The sequence below is a fragment of the Anomaloglossus baeobatrachus genome, chromosome 4 (genome assembly GCF_048569485.1).
Source record: "Anomaloglossus baeobatrachus isolate aAnoBae1 chromosome 4, aAnoBae1.hap1, whole genome shotgun sequence".
In the NCBI taxonomy this organism is placed as follows: Eukaryota; Metazoa; Chordata; class Amphibia; order Anura; family Aromobatidae; genus Anomaloglossus; species Anomaloglossus baeobatrachus.
Genome location: NC_134356.1, coordinates 459,526,257 through 459,544,417, shown reverse-complemented (window position 1 = coordinate 459,544,417; position 18,161 = coordinate 459,526,257). Strand labels below are relative to the sequence as shown.

Here is an 18,161-nt window from a genome sequence, read left to right as displayed (position 1 = left end):
TACAAGCCCCGAATTCCTCCTCTCATCATCACAGTAAGCACTTACAGGAGGTTATGCTGGATGGGCAGAGAGTCATTGGAATTTGTGACTCTGAGGCATTTCCCACAATAGCTGATCCCCGGGTGGTTGGGCCAGAGGCGATACATCATGGACCACGGCTTGTTATTGAATTGGCTGGAGGACAAAGGAGGAATATCACAAAGGCGACTGTAGATCTGGACTTTGGCTTTGGGGGTCAAGCAATGTGTGGTTGGGGTGATGAGCGGCCTGCCTGCAGATATTCTCCTAGGGAATGATATGGGAGATCTACAATGCCGATTTGTGGGTGCAGGAAACACAGTGTGAGTGAAGGAGAATGTGTGAACAGCTCTGCAGACCTACCCATGTGTGAGTTCCCCACGGTCAGTTTGCTCGTGGGAGATTTGTGGCGCAGGGGGAAACAAGTGTAATTTGGGTGGCACCTTTGAGGAATGAACTGTTTGTGATATTGAAGTGGAGGAGAGGTCACTTGACGCAGCGCTTGACATCTACTGTAGCACATGCGGTTTATCATGTATGAAACGATGTGCGGCTGCCAAAGAAATCTAGTGGAGTAGGCCGTCCAGTAATAGAAGTTGTTCTGATTTCTCTTGGGATAGGATGATCCAGTGTTTGCTCACTAGAGGTTTGACTATAACAAAACTTCCCACATGTACACCTGCAACACCCTGCCTCTTCACTCTTTCAACACAACCTCATCATGATTTGCCACTCATGGTTGATGTACCTTTCCCCTTTCAAACAGATGTTTCACAACTCTACACTCCCATCTGTCAGACATCTGACACAAAAAATAAATTATTTATTTCCTACCTGAGTTGGCAATATTGTGAAAGCACTGCAAAGTACCAATAAATAGAAATGTTCTGGGATGTTGAGGATTCTGGGACGAAGAGACCTACATCTGTCTGTCATCTTGCTGTTTTTGGTAAAGGTAGAAATGTTGGTTCAGACCTTTTTACAGGACTGGTCCAAAACATCTGTGATGCCCCTGCAGCGGCGATCCTGTTCGGGGACGCCACAGTGCTTCAGTCGCAGGCAACAGGTATGTTGATTGTACTATTTTAGTCGTGACGCCACTCGCGGTATTTGCGGTCAGGGTTAGGTGACCGCCACTGCCATTTAACGAGCGTCTCGGGATATCGGCAGTAAGGTGGTATGACCTCCCGAGAGTGAGGCTGGCCCCAGATGCTCGAGTGTATGGGTGTTAAGCTACGGGTTGCAAAATAATGCAGGCAGAGTCCAGAATGTCTTTTAACTGCTTTACTCACTTTTTGCTGGTCGGAGAGATACCCAGGCGATGCTGAGACTGTACCAGGAAAAAACAGGAACTCCATCAGGCCAGATTGAGGGTAGCCGCTAGCTCACCTTCCTAGCACTCCTTTTTGTTTGGGAGGACCCCGTACTTGCAGTATGGTGGGATTCCTCAAGGGAAGCTGCTTCTGCCTTCGCTCCCCTTCCTGGTCCGTTTACCGGCAACGCAAACCTTAGTGAGATGGCTCCTGGCACTGCCTCCTTATGGGTCCCCCTGTTGCTGCTTGGGCTCGGACTCTGTGTGTTTTTGGTGAGGTACCTCAAGTACCCTCACGGGCAGGTTGAGCAGCTCCAATAAATAGATTTCTGCTCTGGGGACCTGTATCCCCATGTGTGCCGGAATACCAGCAGTCCCCGTACTCGGCCACCTCTCTGCAGGTGTCTTTCAGGCTGACTCCAAGGTACCCGTTCTCCCCTGCCAGCTGCTACCACAATTATAATAATAATAATAATAATAATAATCTTTATTTCTATAGCGCCAACATATTCCGTAGCGCTTTACAATTCAGGAGGATCATATACAAACAAGTAACAGTTATAGAAATACAATATTTAGAGGGGAAAAAAAATACAACCCTGCTCGTGAGAGCTTACAATCTACAATGAGATGGGGGGAGAGGCAAGGTTCAAGTGCTTATTTACAATGACAATCCAACCATCTCACGGAAATGGGGCTGGATAATGGTTTCCTGGACCAGTGGGCCCGAGCCTTGAGATGCCTTTGGGTGCCATGGAGTTTGATGTGGAGCTATGTTGTGAGAGGTTGTAGAGGGACTATGTGAATCGAATCTGATTAGGGAGTGTGATAGGCCGCCCTAAAAAGATGCGTCTTTAGGGTGCGTCTGAAGCTGAGTATTGCAGTGTCTCTCCCTTACTTCCTCCCTCCAAACCTTCCTGCAAAAACTAGCCCCCAGCCTCTCCACTCCATCCCTTGACAAGAATTGTAAGCCCACCTCCTGCTTGGGGACTGCCCAACGGTCACATCTAGTGGTGTAAGAGACCTGGTTGCTATGTGTCTGTGTGTGCACCCCATTCTTGCCTTTGGAGTTTACCTGAAAGCACTGCCCCAGCATGGGTGCAGTACTCTGTGGTGCCTGACCAGGTCAGGGACGTCACATTCCCCCTTGGTTATCAGTAGCACGTCCTCAGGCTGCAAAGACAAGAAGAAAATGATAAATACAAACTTTTCCCACACAGGGGCATTATTTACATTGAAACATACCAGGTACCATTCCACACCACCCACAAGTCCAGTTCCCACCCAAAAACTCTTCAGGAGGCAGGTCACCGATCCCTTTGGTGACCAGGTCTGGGCCAGCTCTATCCCAGACTTTTCCTCCAATCTTCCTCTCCTGAGGAGGGTGGCGTAAGGTAGGCCCCATAAACAGGCGTACCGACTTCTGAGTGCTGGAGAGCAGGCCCCATAAACAGGCGTGCTCCCTGGTGGTGCAGAGTCAGGCCCCTCAACAGGCAGACTCTGAGGTTGGTACCTCTGGGGTAACGTTTTACACTGCGAGAGTTTGTGGTTATAGCCAGTTCATAACCTGTGGTCCATTTTTAAAAGTGCATGTAACCAGGTGCAACACATTTTAGCAGCAAAGTTCTCGCAATAGTCCTTGCAGACACATTCTTAAACGTTACTAAACTGTAAACAGGTGAAACATTCTTAAACTTAAATAAATTTACTATAAAAACATTTTAGACTGTACTTTCTCTATACCGTAATGGGGGCTGACTAAAGTTGCTGCGGGTTGATCTACGCAGTACCATGCTGTCATCTGTCTGAGGTTGTGTCCTCCCACCCGGTGTATGTGTCTCAATGTGAATAATGGGTGTACTGGGTGCTGATACCAGTGCATGGTCTTCTGATTCAGCTACACTTGACTCTTCAAGGTTCTGAACAGGTTCTTCTTGTCCTCTTACGTCTTCTCTAGGTTGAGGGAAGGTAATCACTGGTATTACAATGGCTCCATTGTATTGAGGCCAACTTGCAGGAAAATCTCCAAGTACAGTATGGATCATCTTTTCTCTTGGTTCTTCGACTGGCGAAGGGTTGGAAACTTCTTCAGGGATCCTTAGTTGTTCAAGGCATCTCTTAAGGTGGTTTCTGGAAACCACAGTTGTTGTCTTTCCTCTGTCCTTGCTGATGAGGCATGTCTTTTCACGGCTGAGTGTAGATGGTAACACAGTGTAGGGTTCGGCTTCCCAGTGATTATCGAGTTTATGACGTCTTCTCTTTCTCTTGAAGACTACTTCTCCAAGCATCAAAAGGAACAGCAGGTGCATTTTGATTGTAGGCTTTTTCTTTCCACTCCCGCTGCTGAGTCAAGCTTCGCTCTACACACTCTTGTACTCTCTTGTACTGGGCTTGGTGGGTGGAATCCCAATCAGCACCTTGTGGAGGGTCTTCAAGGGTCTCAAATCCCATTTCCAGATCCACTGGCAATCTTCCAGGTCTGGCCCTCATCAGGTATGCCGGTGTGCAGTTCGTGGAACTCACAGGGATGTTGTTATACATGTCCACCAGGTCAGGCAGCTTTTCTGGCCACTGGCTCCTTTCTTCTAGTGGGAAAGTTTTCAGGAGGTCAAGAACAATGTGATTCATCTTTTCACACATGCCATTGCTCTGAGGATGGTAAGACGTGGTACGGATCTTCTTGCAGCCATAAAGGTTACAAAATTCCTTAAACACCTCAGCTTCAAAGGCTGAGCCTTGGTCAGTGAGCACTTGATCTGAATAGCCATGTGGTAGACAGAAATGTGCTTGGAAAGCTCTGGCTACAGTCTGGCCTGTCAAATCCTTGACTGGTACTACCACCAGGAATCTGGAGTAATTATCAACCATAGTGAGAGCGTTGTTGTAGCCTTGTCTGCTGGGTGACAACTTTACATGGTCCAGGGCCTCGATCTCCAGGGGTCGTTTGGTTCGGATTGGCTGGAGCGGTGCTTTCTGGCTGTGATGGTCTTTTCTTCTAAGATTGCAGGGCCCGCAGTTTCGACACCACTTCTCTAGGGCAGATCTCATGCCCACCCAGTAGAATCTTTCATTAAGTAGTGCCTCCAGCTTCTTCCAACCAAAGTGGCCTGCGCCATTGTGATAGGCTTCCAGCACCACCCGTGTATCCTTTTGTGGTACAATCACCTGCCACACCTTCTTATGCGTCTTCGGGTCAATGATGCTCCTGTAGAGTTTGTCTTGGTAGATGAATAATCGACCCCTTTCTTTCCATAGGTACTGTGCCTCAGGTGGGGCTCCTGGGTAAAGGCTGGCGCCAGATGGGGTGATCGGCTTCTTTACCAAGCCTACCACTGGATCATTTTCCTGTGTCTCCTTCCAGTTGTAGTGAGGTAGCGGATTCAGGGTCACCTCTTGGTGGCTGGTGCGTGACTGCTGACACTGTTTGGCTCCATGGCGATGGAACGCTGGCAGCTCAATCTCTTCAAAGTCATCTACATCTTCATCCTCGTCTGCTAGGTGAGGCATCCTGGACAGAGCATCTGCGTTGCCATTCTTGCGACCAGCTCGATACTTGACAGTGAAATCATAGTTTGCTAGCCGGGCTACCCAACGTTGCTCCATGGCACCCAATTTAGCAGTATAAAAAGTAGGTCAGGGGGTTGTTATCCGTGAAGACGGTGAATTTGGTGGCTGCCAGGTAGTGCTTGAATCGCTCTGTGATAGCCCAGACCATGGCCAGGAACTCTAGCTTAAATGAGCTATAATTTTCTGGGTTTCTTTCAGTAGGCCTGAGCTTCCTGTTGGCGTAAGCAATCACACATTCCTTGCCTTTCTGTACCTGTGAAAGCACTGCTCCCAGTCCCACATTACTGGCATCTGTATACAGTACAAATGGTAGAATGTAATCAGGGTAGGCTAGGATCTCTTCACCCGTCTAGGCCCCTTTCATTTGTCTGAAGGAGTGTTCTTCTGCTTCTCCTCAGTGAAATGGTGGGCTGGAGGTCTTTCCCTTCTTTGCTTGGCTTACTACAAGCTCTTGTAAAGGCGCCGCCATCTTCGTATAGCCCTTGATGAACCTTCTGTAGTAGCCTACCAAGCCAAGGAACTGACGTACCTCCCGGACAGTGGTGGGTGTTGGCCATTTCTGGATGACTGTGACCTTCTCTGGGTCCGGTGCCACTCCTTCTGCACTGATCACATGACCTAAGTATTGGACCTTTGGCTTCAGCAAATGGCACTTAGATGGCTTCAGTTTCATCCCATATCGAGATAGGGCTTCAAAGACTTCAGCAAGGTGTCTCAGGTGGTTCTCCTAGGTCTTGGAGTACACAATGACGTCATCCAGGTAGAGCAGGACGGTTTCAAAGTTGAGGTGCCCCAGGCAGCACTCCATCAGCCTCTGGATGGTCCCGGGGGCATTGCAGAGTCCAAACGGCATGCTGTTGAACTCACAGAGGCCCATGGGTGTGGTGAAGGCTGTCTTCTCCCGATCTTCTTCTGCTACAGATACTTGCCAGTAGCCACTAGTGAGGTCTAGGGTAGAAAAGTAGTTAGAAGCTTTTAAGGCAGCGAGGGATTCCTCTATCCGTGGAAAATGGTAGGCATCCTTGTGTGTTATCTAATTTATCCGTCTGTAGTCTACACACATCCTCATTGTGCCATCCTTCTTTTTCACCAAGAATAGGGGAGCTGCCCAAGGGCTGCAACTGTCCCTGATGGCTCCTGCTTCTTTCATGTCCTTCAGCATGTCCTTTGTGCGCTGGTAATGGGCTGGTATATAGGCCTATGTCTTTCCTTAATGGGAGGATGACTGCCTTTGGGTATGTGTTGTTGCACCCCTTTGATTCTACCAAAGTCTAGTGGGTTCTTACTAAAGACCTGCTCATATTCCTGCACGACCCGGTGAACCCCGTGTTTCTGGTAGGTGGGTGTAGAGTCAGTCCCCACATGGAGTTTCTGGTACCAGTCCTCTAACTGCTTTTGGGAGGTCTCGTCCTCTTTTGAGTCGGCTTGTGTCAGGGGACCTACAGGGTGTATAGTGTCATTTGGGCAAGTCAACAATTTGGCAATGGTAGCGTATCTTGGTAGTCTGGCTTCCTCCTCCCCACAGTTCAGCACTTTTTTTTTGTTTATTTGGGGTCTTTTTGCATTATGAGCGCCACAATAGTAATAAAAGTGACCTGAGCACAGTAGCTGCAATGATTTGGCAGTTCTGTTCTGATCACTAACCAGTGACAGAGGAAAATTGAAACCAAGTCGTTTGTATGTGCAAAGCTACAATAGATTGGCACCGGGCTTCAACTACAGCTGTGAACTTTTACATGAAAACTCAGCACTGAAAGAAGGAACGTTTATTTATTCATTTAATCCAATAAATCCGAAGTATTAATGTTTTGGTCTAATATCTGACCTTTATCAGAATATTATGGATTGCGTGGGGTAAATGGAAGGAAGAATATAAGCAATGTTACTCTTCTTTATTCTGCTGAAGGTCCAGATATAGGACCAAAACATTAGCACTTTGGATTTATTGGAATCCATAAATATTGCTTTTTTCATTAGAGCACCAATTTTCCTGTACTTACTATAATGGATCAGAACCCTACTCAAGCACCTACCTGTCTCAGATTGCTGTATACCATCTCCTACAGCTGTGAACTGAGTAAGCCACACTATAGGCTATTGGGCTGTTAGCTGACTGCAGTCTCTTATTTCTTGTGACTGGTGTATTTGCTGTGTGTGCATATCGTGCTACAATAACACACACACCTGCAAAAAAAAAAAAAAAGAAAGAAAATAAAAAAAGAAACCAGTTAATTTTTAGCCATTGATAAATACATTTATTTAACATTAATTAAAACATTAAAAAATAGAGGAATAATCCAGAACTAATCAGTTGTTTGACTGAGGTGAATAGTGTAAAACATTGCTAAACTCACCACATGATGGCAGCATTGCACTTTAATTGTATAAGATGCCTATACGTATATGACTGCATGTGTAGTGAACACATTGACAGAGCCAATCCTCGTTAGTATAGTGGTGAGTATCCCCGCCTGTCACGCGGGAGACCGGGGTTCAATTCCCCGACGGGGAGGCATGATATCTTTTTTATTTCTTCAGTATTAAAAGTTATTTTCTTTAGAACTTTTATACACTTACCTAGTTTCTGATCTACATGCTCATAAACAGATATATTAGTTTAACCACATTTCCTGGAGACTGTTAATAACAGGACCTTTACTTGTTTTATCCCATTGAATTAAATTATAACGGTAGCTGGCTGATTAGCTCAGTTGACTAGGTCAGGGGCTGTTTAGGTTTGTTATTGTGGACTATATTATTTGTATTATTGTATTTGTTATGCTAGAAAAATCAGTAGAAAGAGTGCATGGGGTCATCCTCTGATGTAGTCAGCTAAGATAACCGACCAAGTGAGTATACTTACATACTTGTACTAAATGTCTTCTAACAATTCTATCATTTATATATAGTTTGTTTTATATGTATTCATATATCATTGTAAGAACTTTCTTTGCTTCGTTTACCCACATATAAATAGTCATCGAAGACCTCTGCTAAAATGGCCGGTTAGCTCAGTTGGTTAGAGCGTGGTGCTAATAACGCCAAGGTCGCGGGTTCGATCCCCGTACGGGCCATTCTGTTTTTTTTGTCTTTCCGCTCTATGAAACAAAATAGAAAATATTACTATTTATTTTTAATATATCTGGATACCTTTTTATACACAATTCTTTTCACTTTTTAATCATAGTACAGGCAAATGTAGCTATGGTGCATATAATTTAAATAGCTATTTTTGATAATACTTCACAATAATAGTGTTGTATATAAAATGTAATTCTTTCTACGGGGGAATCAAACCCATATGAAAAGCACAGATCCTTACCATCGGTTGTGCAGTGAGGTTCGCTCACATCATAAATACGCCAAATGAAATGTGATAAGAGAAAAATCAGACTGTACTCGAACCAATGTCAATCAATGAGGCAGTGTTCATCTGCGAGTTTTTACTCAGCTAGAAACAGGCTGAAGAAAAATTAACAGCATACTGCGTATGGAGGCGTAAATTGTCCAAGACTCGCCAATGCAAGTCTATGAGTGCAAGAAAAAAAACGGATAAATGGATGACACACAGACCATAGTGATGTCATCTGGTTTTAACAGATATATTAACATTCTAAAGCACAGAACACTGTTTGCTGTAAATGATTATGCAAGAAAAAGTTGCTGAGAAAAAAAAACGCATTGCATACGGATATAACACGAATGTCATACGGATGCTAGGTGAGAAAAACAAGCTGAAAAAAAATGCACACTCCCTTAGCACTCGCATGAAATATGGATGTCACTTGTCCAACTCTACTGGATAAAAATCATTGTGACTTTTAATATGCAGATGTAAGCAAACTCTTATTAGGGCTCACTACCAGTTGCATGTAAAAAGAAAAATCGGTCCTATTCTCACCTAGAAAAGTGTCTGTCAAACAATCTGTAGCTAAAAGAAGACTCCAATTCATTAATTTTGTTTGCAAGACTCCTGGCATTTCCCAGCAGACATTTAAAAGGGTATTTCCGTCTTTAAAATCCTATCCTAATATATAGTAGGTGTACAGTGGCGTAACTTGAGTCTGATGGGCCCCGGTGCAGAGTTTAAGCCTGGGCCATTGTAGCATTCTAAATCCTATAAAGACATACAAGTTGCCCCCTTCATTGTGTAATAATTTTCCCCATCCCATACTAATGTGCCCCTTCCTGGGCCACTTCTTGGTAAATATGTCCCTCATCCTGGTAAATATGTCCCCCATCCTGGTGTATGACTCTCATACATCCACTATCATGGCACCATCCTGGTATATATATCCCCATCATGACCCCATCATGGTATATGTCTACATCATGGCCCCATCCTGGTGTATGACTCTCATCATGCCTATATCCTGGTATGTATGACCCCATCCTAATATGTATGGCCCATCCTGGTATGTATGGCCCCATCCTAATATATATATATGGCCCATCCTGGTATATATGGCCACATCCTGGTATATATGGCCCCATCCTGGTATATATTCACCCATCATGGCCCCATCTAGGTATATATGTCCCTATCATGGCCTCATCCTGGTATATATGTTCCCATCATAGCCCCATCCTGGTATATATGCTAAAACCATGTCACCATCCTGGTTTATATGGCTCCATGTCCCCATCCTGGTATATAGCCACATCCTGGTATATGTCCCAAGCATGTCCCCATCCTGGTATATAGTCTCCCAACCTGGTATATAACACCGCCATCCTGGTATATAGCCCTCTCATCCTGGTATATTGCCCTCCATCTTGGTATATAGCTACCTCATCCTGGTATATAGCCTCCATCATGCTATATAGCCCCCGCATCCTGGTGTATAGACCCCATCATGGTATATAGCCCTCGATCCTGGTATATGGCCCCCATCATGCTATATACCTCCCTCATGCTGGTATATAGCACTTCATCCTGTACATAGCCCTCTCATCCTGGTAAATAGCCCCCATCATGTTATATAACTCCTTCATGGTGATATTGGCCATCCATACTGGTATATAGCCCTCTTATCCTGGTATATAGCCCCACCCCATGCACAGTTAAAAAACCCCCCAAAAAAACAAACAAACAAATGATTGTACTCACCTACCCTGCGCTCCCCAAGCATCCTCCTGTAGCGCTGGTATGTCGGCAACTGGCCAGCTTGTAAGCGATGCAGCACATGACGTCAGTGTCATGCACTGCAACTTACAGCACAAGCAGCTGTCAGCATATTCTCTGCTCCCCATGCCCAGGACAGTGTGTGTGGAGAGAAATTAATATTCATGGGCTTCACTGGCGGCTGGCACATCGCAGCGCTGGGACCCGACATGTCTCTGTGCTGTAATGTATTTCAGCTTAATGTGCACCCTCGGACACACATCCATCTGATCAGGGACTGGGGCCGCCGGGCCCCCTGCACCCCTGGGCCCGGTCACAGTAGCGATCTCTACGACCGCAGTAGTTACTACTCTGTAGTTGTAATAATAGCAAATACCTCCGATTTGAAATGTAGTATAGTTCTCCTGATATAGTCATGTCTCTTACCTCATGTGCAGGGCATTGTAGCTTAAGTATCCATGGCCACATCCACTCATCGTATTGCCAGATAGTTAGTTGCTCGTGGTTGTAACCAAGGATACCTAAGCTGCAATGTTCTGCACATGAGGTAAGAAACATTGCTGTATCAGGAGAAAATATACTACATTTCTAATTGAAGGTATTTGCGAATATTATAATTATTACATCTACTACATATAGAGATAGGATCTTGGAGAATGTAATACCCCTTTAATACAATTACTGCAGTTATTATTCCTAATCATCTTCCAACTTTCTTTGTCAGTCTGAGTCCCCTCTGCTCTAACATCATCATATTTTTCTTTACAATTACTCTCCCTCCCACCCAAATCCTAGTTTAAGTCCTTCATGACCAAAGATGTACTGGTACATCCTTGGCTGTGTCTGCCCCTTTAATGCGGGCTTCCGTAGCAAGTCTGCATTATTCCCCGCACACGTCTGCTGATCCGATCAGCAGACATGTGCAGTTAACAGGCAAGGGTGGATCGGAGAACTGGCGTGGATCACACTGTTCTCCGCTGCCATCAGCAGCCCCGTGACATGATCATGGGGCACCAATGGGTTGGCATGGCAGTGTGAGGTAAATGATAACCTTTTAGAAGAAGCAAGATGGTGTGTAATAATTGGGATCACCAAATAGAAAATATTCAATCAATTTTTATTAGCCAATGCAGCAATACCGGGCGGCTGCGGGCTAGAACACCAGCCCCCAGTTGGCTTTATCATGGCTGGGGATGAAAATTAGGGAGGACCACACGTCATTTTTTTTAAATGTATTGAAATACAAAATAAAAAAGCCGCATTACCTGCACAGCCGCGCATACTTCTGACAGGAGCATGTACAGTATATGTGTTTCTGTTTACATGCACGCTTATGCTCAAAGAGCGCAGGCTGTGTCGGCTGATGTCATGTCAGACTTGTACGAGTCTGACCGCGCATCACCGGCACAGCCGCGCACACTTCTGACAGGAGCATACATGTGTTTTTAGGTACATGCATGCTCATACTCAGAGAGCGCAGGCTGTGCCGGCTGATGTCATGTCAGACTTGTACGACTCTGACAGCGCATCACTGGCACAGCCGCACACGCTTCTGACAGAAATGTGTATGTGTTTCTGAAACACATGTACGTTCACCATACTGACCCGCACTTACACTGCTGTCCGTGCCCACCGGCCATTCTGACGCCTGTGATTGGTTGCAGTCAGCTGACATGCTGCCACTCAGGGTGGGGGCATGTCTAACTGCAACCAATTACATGCACCGATGGGCGGGCAAAACAATGAATTTTGAATTGTCGGCTCTGGAAGGGAAAAACCCGGAAGGAGTTTGCTGCCATGATACAGACTCGGGTGAGTACACCGCGCGCGCACCTATCCCCTATCCCTTCCACAAACGTTTTTAATCTCCGGATTCTGGTCCCCAAAGACTTATATGGGCAACGAAATTTGGAGCGGATCCAGATTTTTTTTTCAATCCGGCAGTGATCCCGGTCCCGGATTTTGGCGAATTTGATCAACTCTAGTCCTGGACTTTCTCTTCTTTCTTCGTTCCCTGTAATCACATTTACCTTCAAGCATTCAGCATAGTTACCCCGCTCAACCCTCTCTCTATATGGTCACAGACAATTCACATACTATACATACATTAGATACACACAATACACACAATTGCAAGTATTTCTGCAGGATAGCTGGAGGGAAGCTGAGATGATGCTCACCATGAGCTGCAGCCTCCCCAACTTCTGCTCACAGGCAGGTGCTCTTCAAGCAGACATCTTCCTCTGCTTTCCTTTTCTGCCCAGGCTGCAGACAAGATCACCAGGAAGATGTGAGGGCAGGATCTGCTTCTGCCTTATTATCCCCAGAGTCATCACAAAAGAGTAGTTACAGTACAAATTTTTTTGCTCCTTAGTTTGGTCAGGTACAGTCTGTCTCTAAGGGCTGCTTCTCACTTGCGAGTTTCTCGCAGTAGAGCAATGTGAGAAAAACTCGCATTGGAATCGGATGATTCAGCTCTCATCTGCGATTTTTTTCTCAGTCCGAATCGGACTGAGAAAAAAATCGCAGCATGCTGCTTTTTTGCGAGTTTCTACTGCGAGTTTCTCCAATGCAAGTCTATGGGAGCGTGTAAAAAATCGGATGTCACGGGACGGCACTCACACCATCCTAGTGACGTCCGATTTTCTAAATGCATTTCTCGCATGTTTCCTAAAACACTGGAAACGAGCGATGTCTCCCAATGTCTGTCAATCACTATTCTCTGTCAGTCGGTCACTCCCTCTCGGTCTCTATTCTCTCTCTGTCGGTCCGTCACTATCTCTGTCCCTCTCTCACAGTCTGTCGGTCATTTTCCCCTCCTCTCTCATACTCACCACTCCCCGATCCCCGGCGCGGCGCTGCACGGCGTTCACACTGCTGCGGCGGCTTTTACTATTTTGAAAAAGCTGGCCGCTCATTAAACAATCTCGTATTCCCTGCTTTCCCCGCCCACAGGCGCCTATGATTGGTTGCAGTGAGACACGCCCCCACGCTGAGTGACAGGTGTCTCACTGCACCCAATCACAGAAGCCGGTGGGCGGGTCTATACTGTGCAGTGAAATAAATAAATAATTAAAAAAATGGCATGCGGTCCCCCCCAATTTTAATACCAGCCAGATAAAGCCATATGTCTGAAGGCTGATATTCTCAGGATGGGGAGCTCCACGTTATGGGGAGCCCCCCAGCCTAACAATATCAGTCAGCAGCCGCCCAGAATTGCGGCATACATTATATGCGACAGTTCTGGGACTGTACCCGGCTCTTCCCGATTTGCCCTGGTGCGTTGGCAAATCGGGGTAATAAGGAGTTAATGGCAGCCCATAGCTGCCACTAAATCCTAAATTAATCATGTCAGGCGTCTATGAGACACCCTCCATGATTAATCTGTAAGTTACAGTAAATAAACACACACACACCCGAAAAAATCCTTTATTAGAAATAAAAAACACAAACACATTCCCTCATTACCAATTTAATAAGCCCCAAAAAGCCCTCCATGTCCGGCGTAATCCACGGACCTCCAGCGTCGCTTCCAGCATGAAGGTGACAGGGGCTGCAGAAGACACCGCCGCTCCGGTCACCTCCAAGCAGCAACTGAGGTGAGTAGCGCGATCGGCTGAGCTGTCACTGAGGTTACCCACTGTCACTGTTGGAGGATCCAGCGGTGGCCGCGATTAACCTCAGTGACAGCTCAGCTGATCGCGCTACTCACCTCAGTTACTGCTTGGAGGTGACCGGAGCGGCGGTGTCTTCTGCAGCTCCTGTCACCTCCATGCAGCAGAGCTGGATGCGACGCTGGACCATCCTGGATGACGCCGGACATGGAGGGCTTTTTGGGGCTTATTAAATTGGTAATGAGGGAATGTGTTTGTGTTTTTTATTTCTAATAAAGGATTTTTTCGGGTGTGTGTGTTTATTTACTGTAACTTACAGATTAATCATGGAGGGTGTCTCAAACGCCTGACATGATTAATCTAGGATTTAGTGGCAGCTATGGGCTGCCATTAACTCCTTATTACCCTGATTTGCCAACGCACCAGGGCAAATCGGGAAGAGCCGGGTACAGTCCCAGAACTGTCGCATATAATGTATGCGGCAATTCTGGGCGGCTGCTGGCTGATATTGTTAGGCTGGGGGGCTCCCCATAACGTGGAGCTCCCCATCCTGAGAATACCAGCCTTCAGCCGTATGGCTTTATCTGGCTGGTATTAAAATTGGGGGGGACCGCACGCCATTTTTTTAAATTATTTAATTATTTATTTCACTGCACAGCATAGACCCGCCCACCGGCTGCTGTGATTGGGTGCAGTGAGACACCTGTCACTCAGCGGGGGGGCGTGTCTCACTGCAACCAATCATAGGCGCCTGTGGGCGGGGAAAGCAGGGAATACGAGATTGTTTAATGAGCGGCCAGCTTTTTCAAAATAGTAAAAGCCGCCGGAGCAGTGTGAATGCCGTGCAGCGCAGCGCCGGGGATCGGTGAGTATGAGAGAGGGCTGCTAACTTCAGTCACTCGGGGGATTAGTGGTCACCGTTGAGCCCTTCACTGGTGACCGCTAATCAGGACACGGCACAGACAGAGCCGCAGCATGACAATGAAGTCGGGTTAAGTTCACCCGAGTTCATTCTGATTGTGCGGCTCTGTCTGTGTCTGCTGTCATCTGCCATTCAGCTCTGCTACATGGCTGTCTGTGTCTGCTGTCAGCGGCCATGTAGCAGCGCTGAATGGCAGATGACATAGTAAAAAATACGCATTACACATGCATTACACACGCATTACACACGCATTACACACGCTAGTAAAATCATTAATTTATTCAGAAATAGCATCGCACTTGCGTTGCACTCGCACCTAACGTGAACTAAAATCAGCCGAGTTTTTTTCAGCCCAGTCGGACCGATTTTACTCGCATAGATGTGTTTCCACCCTAACTCTCCCCCTCAGAGTGTCACATGGAGTTTTGTTCAAAACGTGCCGAGTGTCATGGCGACATCAGACGCTGTTCACACCTCAAATTCTGACTCTCCACTATGGTTTCTATGATGCTTCTGAGTTAGACCTTGTGAGCAAAGTGCAGTTTTTAATGCATGTTTTGGTGCAGTTTGTGGCCCAAATCTGCACATCTATTTTTATGCCAGCAAAGTCAGTGAGAATTCTGAAGTGCTGTGCGCACGTCGCTTACTTTTTTCCATTGCAGTTTTTGAGTGTAACTTGTCAATTCTTGATGTGTTTTTTCCTGTTTTTTTTTTAGCCCTTCCAGCCTTTCATTTCACAAAAAAACGCACAGCACAAGGCACAAAACACACCAAAAAACGCAAGTGTTTTTTGGTGCACTTTTTCTGCTACAAAGTGCTTTTTTTGGTGCAGAAAATTTTTTGGGGCATCGACCACCTGTGTGCTCATTAATGGTCAAGCCAGCAAAAGTTAATCTCTGCTAGCCTGCTAGTTACCTCTAGATCACATATTGTTTGAAACTTTCATTTTTGCTCCCTGCCTTTTTTAGATGGTGGAATCTGTCTTCCCATGCTGACTATAGCTTACTGCTGTGTGGGTCTGTGTGCTGGTGTGTCCCAGTCCTGCTGCTGATTATATTGCGTGGTGCTTTAACTTGTTGTGAAGTTCTCTCATCAGCTTGTTGCTTCCTCCCTGCTCTTCTTTTCCAACCAACCTCTTATTTTCTTATACCTTTGTGTGAGCATGCTGCTGATAGAGTTTAGGTTTCCCCTGTCTGTTTGCTTCGGTTGGTTTTATCACACTCCTGTCCCGGCCTCCTCCCAGCGTAGGTGGGAAGGGGTATAAGATCAGGGCTGGTCAGGAGCAAGGCCAAGGATGCGTCTCAGACATTCTCAGAGATACATCAGGGATATCTCTGAGATCAGGGATAGTTAGGGCCCCCAAGAGTGAGGGCCAGTCTGGGAGCCCCGGTTGCCTGCTATACCCATAGTCACATCATGACACAGAGGTAGGCCATGCAAGACGATAGGAACACTGGCCAATGAGCACTTTTTTCAGTCTGATGGTGGAAGCATTCATTGGCCAGTGTTCTACTTACTCAAAGCCAGTGCCAGGTGCAGCAGAGCAGCCACATGGTAGCCTGACCAAAATTATTGTTTCATGACAAGTGCCCCACCCCAATCTGGTATGTGATGGTGTCCTCATCCCGGTTTTGATTACAGTATGATATAGAAATGTGCTGCTGCTGTCTACCTATTTTAAGTCTATGCCTTCACTCCTGACTACTAGCCTATTGCATTGAGTAGGAGGATGCCAAAATCTTTGGTGCCAGCTAGAGAAACTGTTGATCTCAGGATCTTACGGTATGTGCGCACTAGGCATTTTTTGTGGCATCAAAAAAGCTGCGTTTCTGTCCGCTAAAAAACGCACATAAATGCAAAACGCATCAAAAAACGCACGCATTTTTTACCGCAATTTGGGGTGTTTTTGGCTGCGTTTTGCTGAGTTTTTGTTCACTGCATTTTTGTACGATTTTTTTTATCAGTGAACAATGCCATTAAAGATTGGTGAAGAAAAAAAAAAAAGATCTGATGTCATTTCCTGCTTCAATCTATTTTCGTTCATTCTCCACTAGACTAGACTAGAGAACAGACAGCAGCTGCAGAACTACAAGGCTCAGCATGCTCCATCCAGTATTGTATGCTGTAGGGAGAGGCAGGGGGAGCAGAACTACAAGGCTCAGCATACTCCATCCACGAGTGTATGCAGGAGAGCAGACAGCTGCAGAACTACAAGGCTCAGCAGACTCCATCCAGTATTGCATGCTAGAGGGAGAGGCAGGGTGAGCAGAACTACAAGGCTCAGCATACTCCATCCACGAGTGTATGCAGGAGAGCAGACAGCTGCAGAACTACAAGGCTCAGCAGACTCCATCCAGTATTGCATGCTGTAGGGAGAGGCAGGGGGAGCAGAACTACAAGGCTCAGCATACTCCATCCACTAGTGTATGCAGGAGAGCAGACAGCAGCTGCAGAAATACAAGGCTCAGCATCGTCCATCGAGGACTGTGTGCAGGAGTTTTTTGCCCAAAAATGCAAAAAACGACATGGGCTTCACCATATTTTTGTATGCTAGCCAGGTACAGAAGGCAGGTACGGCTGCCCCCAACCCCCAGCTGCCTATTTGTACTTGGATTGGAACCAAAAATATAGGGAATTTCATGAAATAATTAAAAAAAAAATGACATGGACTTCGCCCAATTTTTATGTCCAGCCAGGTACAACTAGGCAGCTGGGGATTGGAATCCGCAGAGCAGGGTGCCTATTCTTTCTTATGGCGCTGTAGCCAACTCTTCCAGCGGCCCTGATGCCAGGTGGCTCGCTGGGTAATAAGGGGGTTAAGGCTAGCTGTGTCTTATCAACTGGCCCTAAGCCCAAAATTCATGGTGTCACGCCAATATTAGACATGGCCACCGATTTCTAGTAAAGATAAAAAAAAAAATACACAGAGAAAAATATTTTTATTAGAAATAAAACACAACACCATTAGTGACTCCATCTTTATTGAAATAAAGAACCCCTCCGCAGTAATCCTGGGTCAAGGGTCCAGCGATGTCCAATCCAGATCCAATATCATCTGATCGGTTTGCCAGAAAAAAGGCAAAGCGATCAGATGATGTGTCAGGTTCAAGGATGTGAATCACATGACACATTAGCTGATTGTATAAATGCCGTTTATACAATCAGCTGATGCATCAGTGGAAAAAAAAAAACTACACACTTCTGTTTATACACCCGTCCGATCGCATCAGCTGATAGTTTAAGCCGTCCGGGGGGTAAAAAGCCGGCCTCACCGCTAGACTTATACAATCAACTGATGCGGTCAGGTGACCACATCAGCTGATCACCGGCAGGACCTGCAGCGATTGGACGTGTCCTGGGAGTCTGCACACAGCCGGAGCAGGGGTGGCGGTATCGGGAAGAGGAGCTGGGAGCGGACATGTACCGGGAGTTTGCAGACAGGTGAATATGATATATATTTTTGTTTCTTACTGTTCACTTTTGATTTCGCAGCTGCTTCCACCTCGGGAGGTGGAAGCAGGGGTGGCGGTACCGGGAGGATTCACGCTTCTGTGTTTACCTACAGAAGGAATCCTCTTCCTGTACACGTCACTGTACTAACCA

General features: G+C 46.2%; 2 non-coding genes and 1 pseudogene across 2 annotated transcripts; 2 read left to right on the top strand and 1 right to left on the bottom strand.

Moving 5' to 3' along the window:
* Positions 1-18,161, bottom strand: part of LOC142302525 (olfactory receptor 5AP2-like) — a 132,940-nt pseudogene that overhangs the window by 9,500 nt on the left and 105,279 nt on the right.
* Positions 7,338-7,409, top strand: TRNAD-GUC (transfer RNA aspartic acid (anticodon GUC)). Its single transcript has one exon. It is a non-coding gene; the product is annotated as a tRNA-Asp (tRNA).
* TRNAI-AAU (transfer RNA isoleucine (anticodon AAU)) lies at positions 7,898-7,971 on the top strand. The gene has a single exon. It is a non-coding gene; the product is annotated as a tRNA-Ile (tRNA).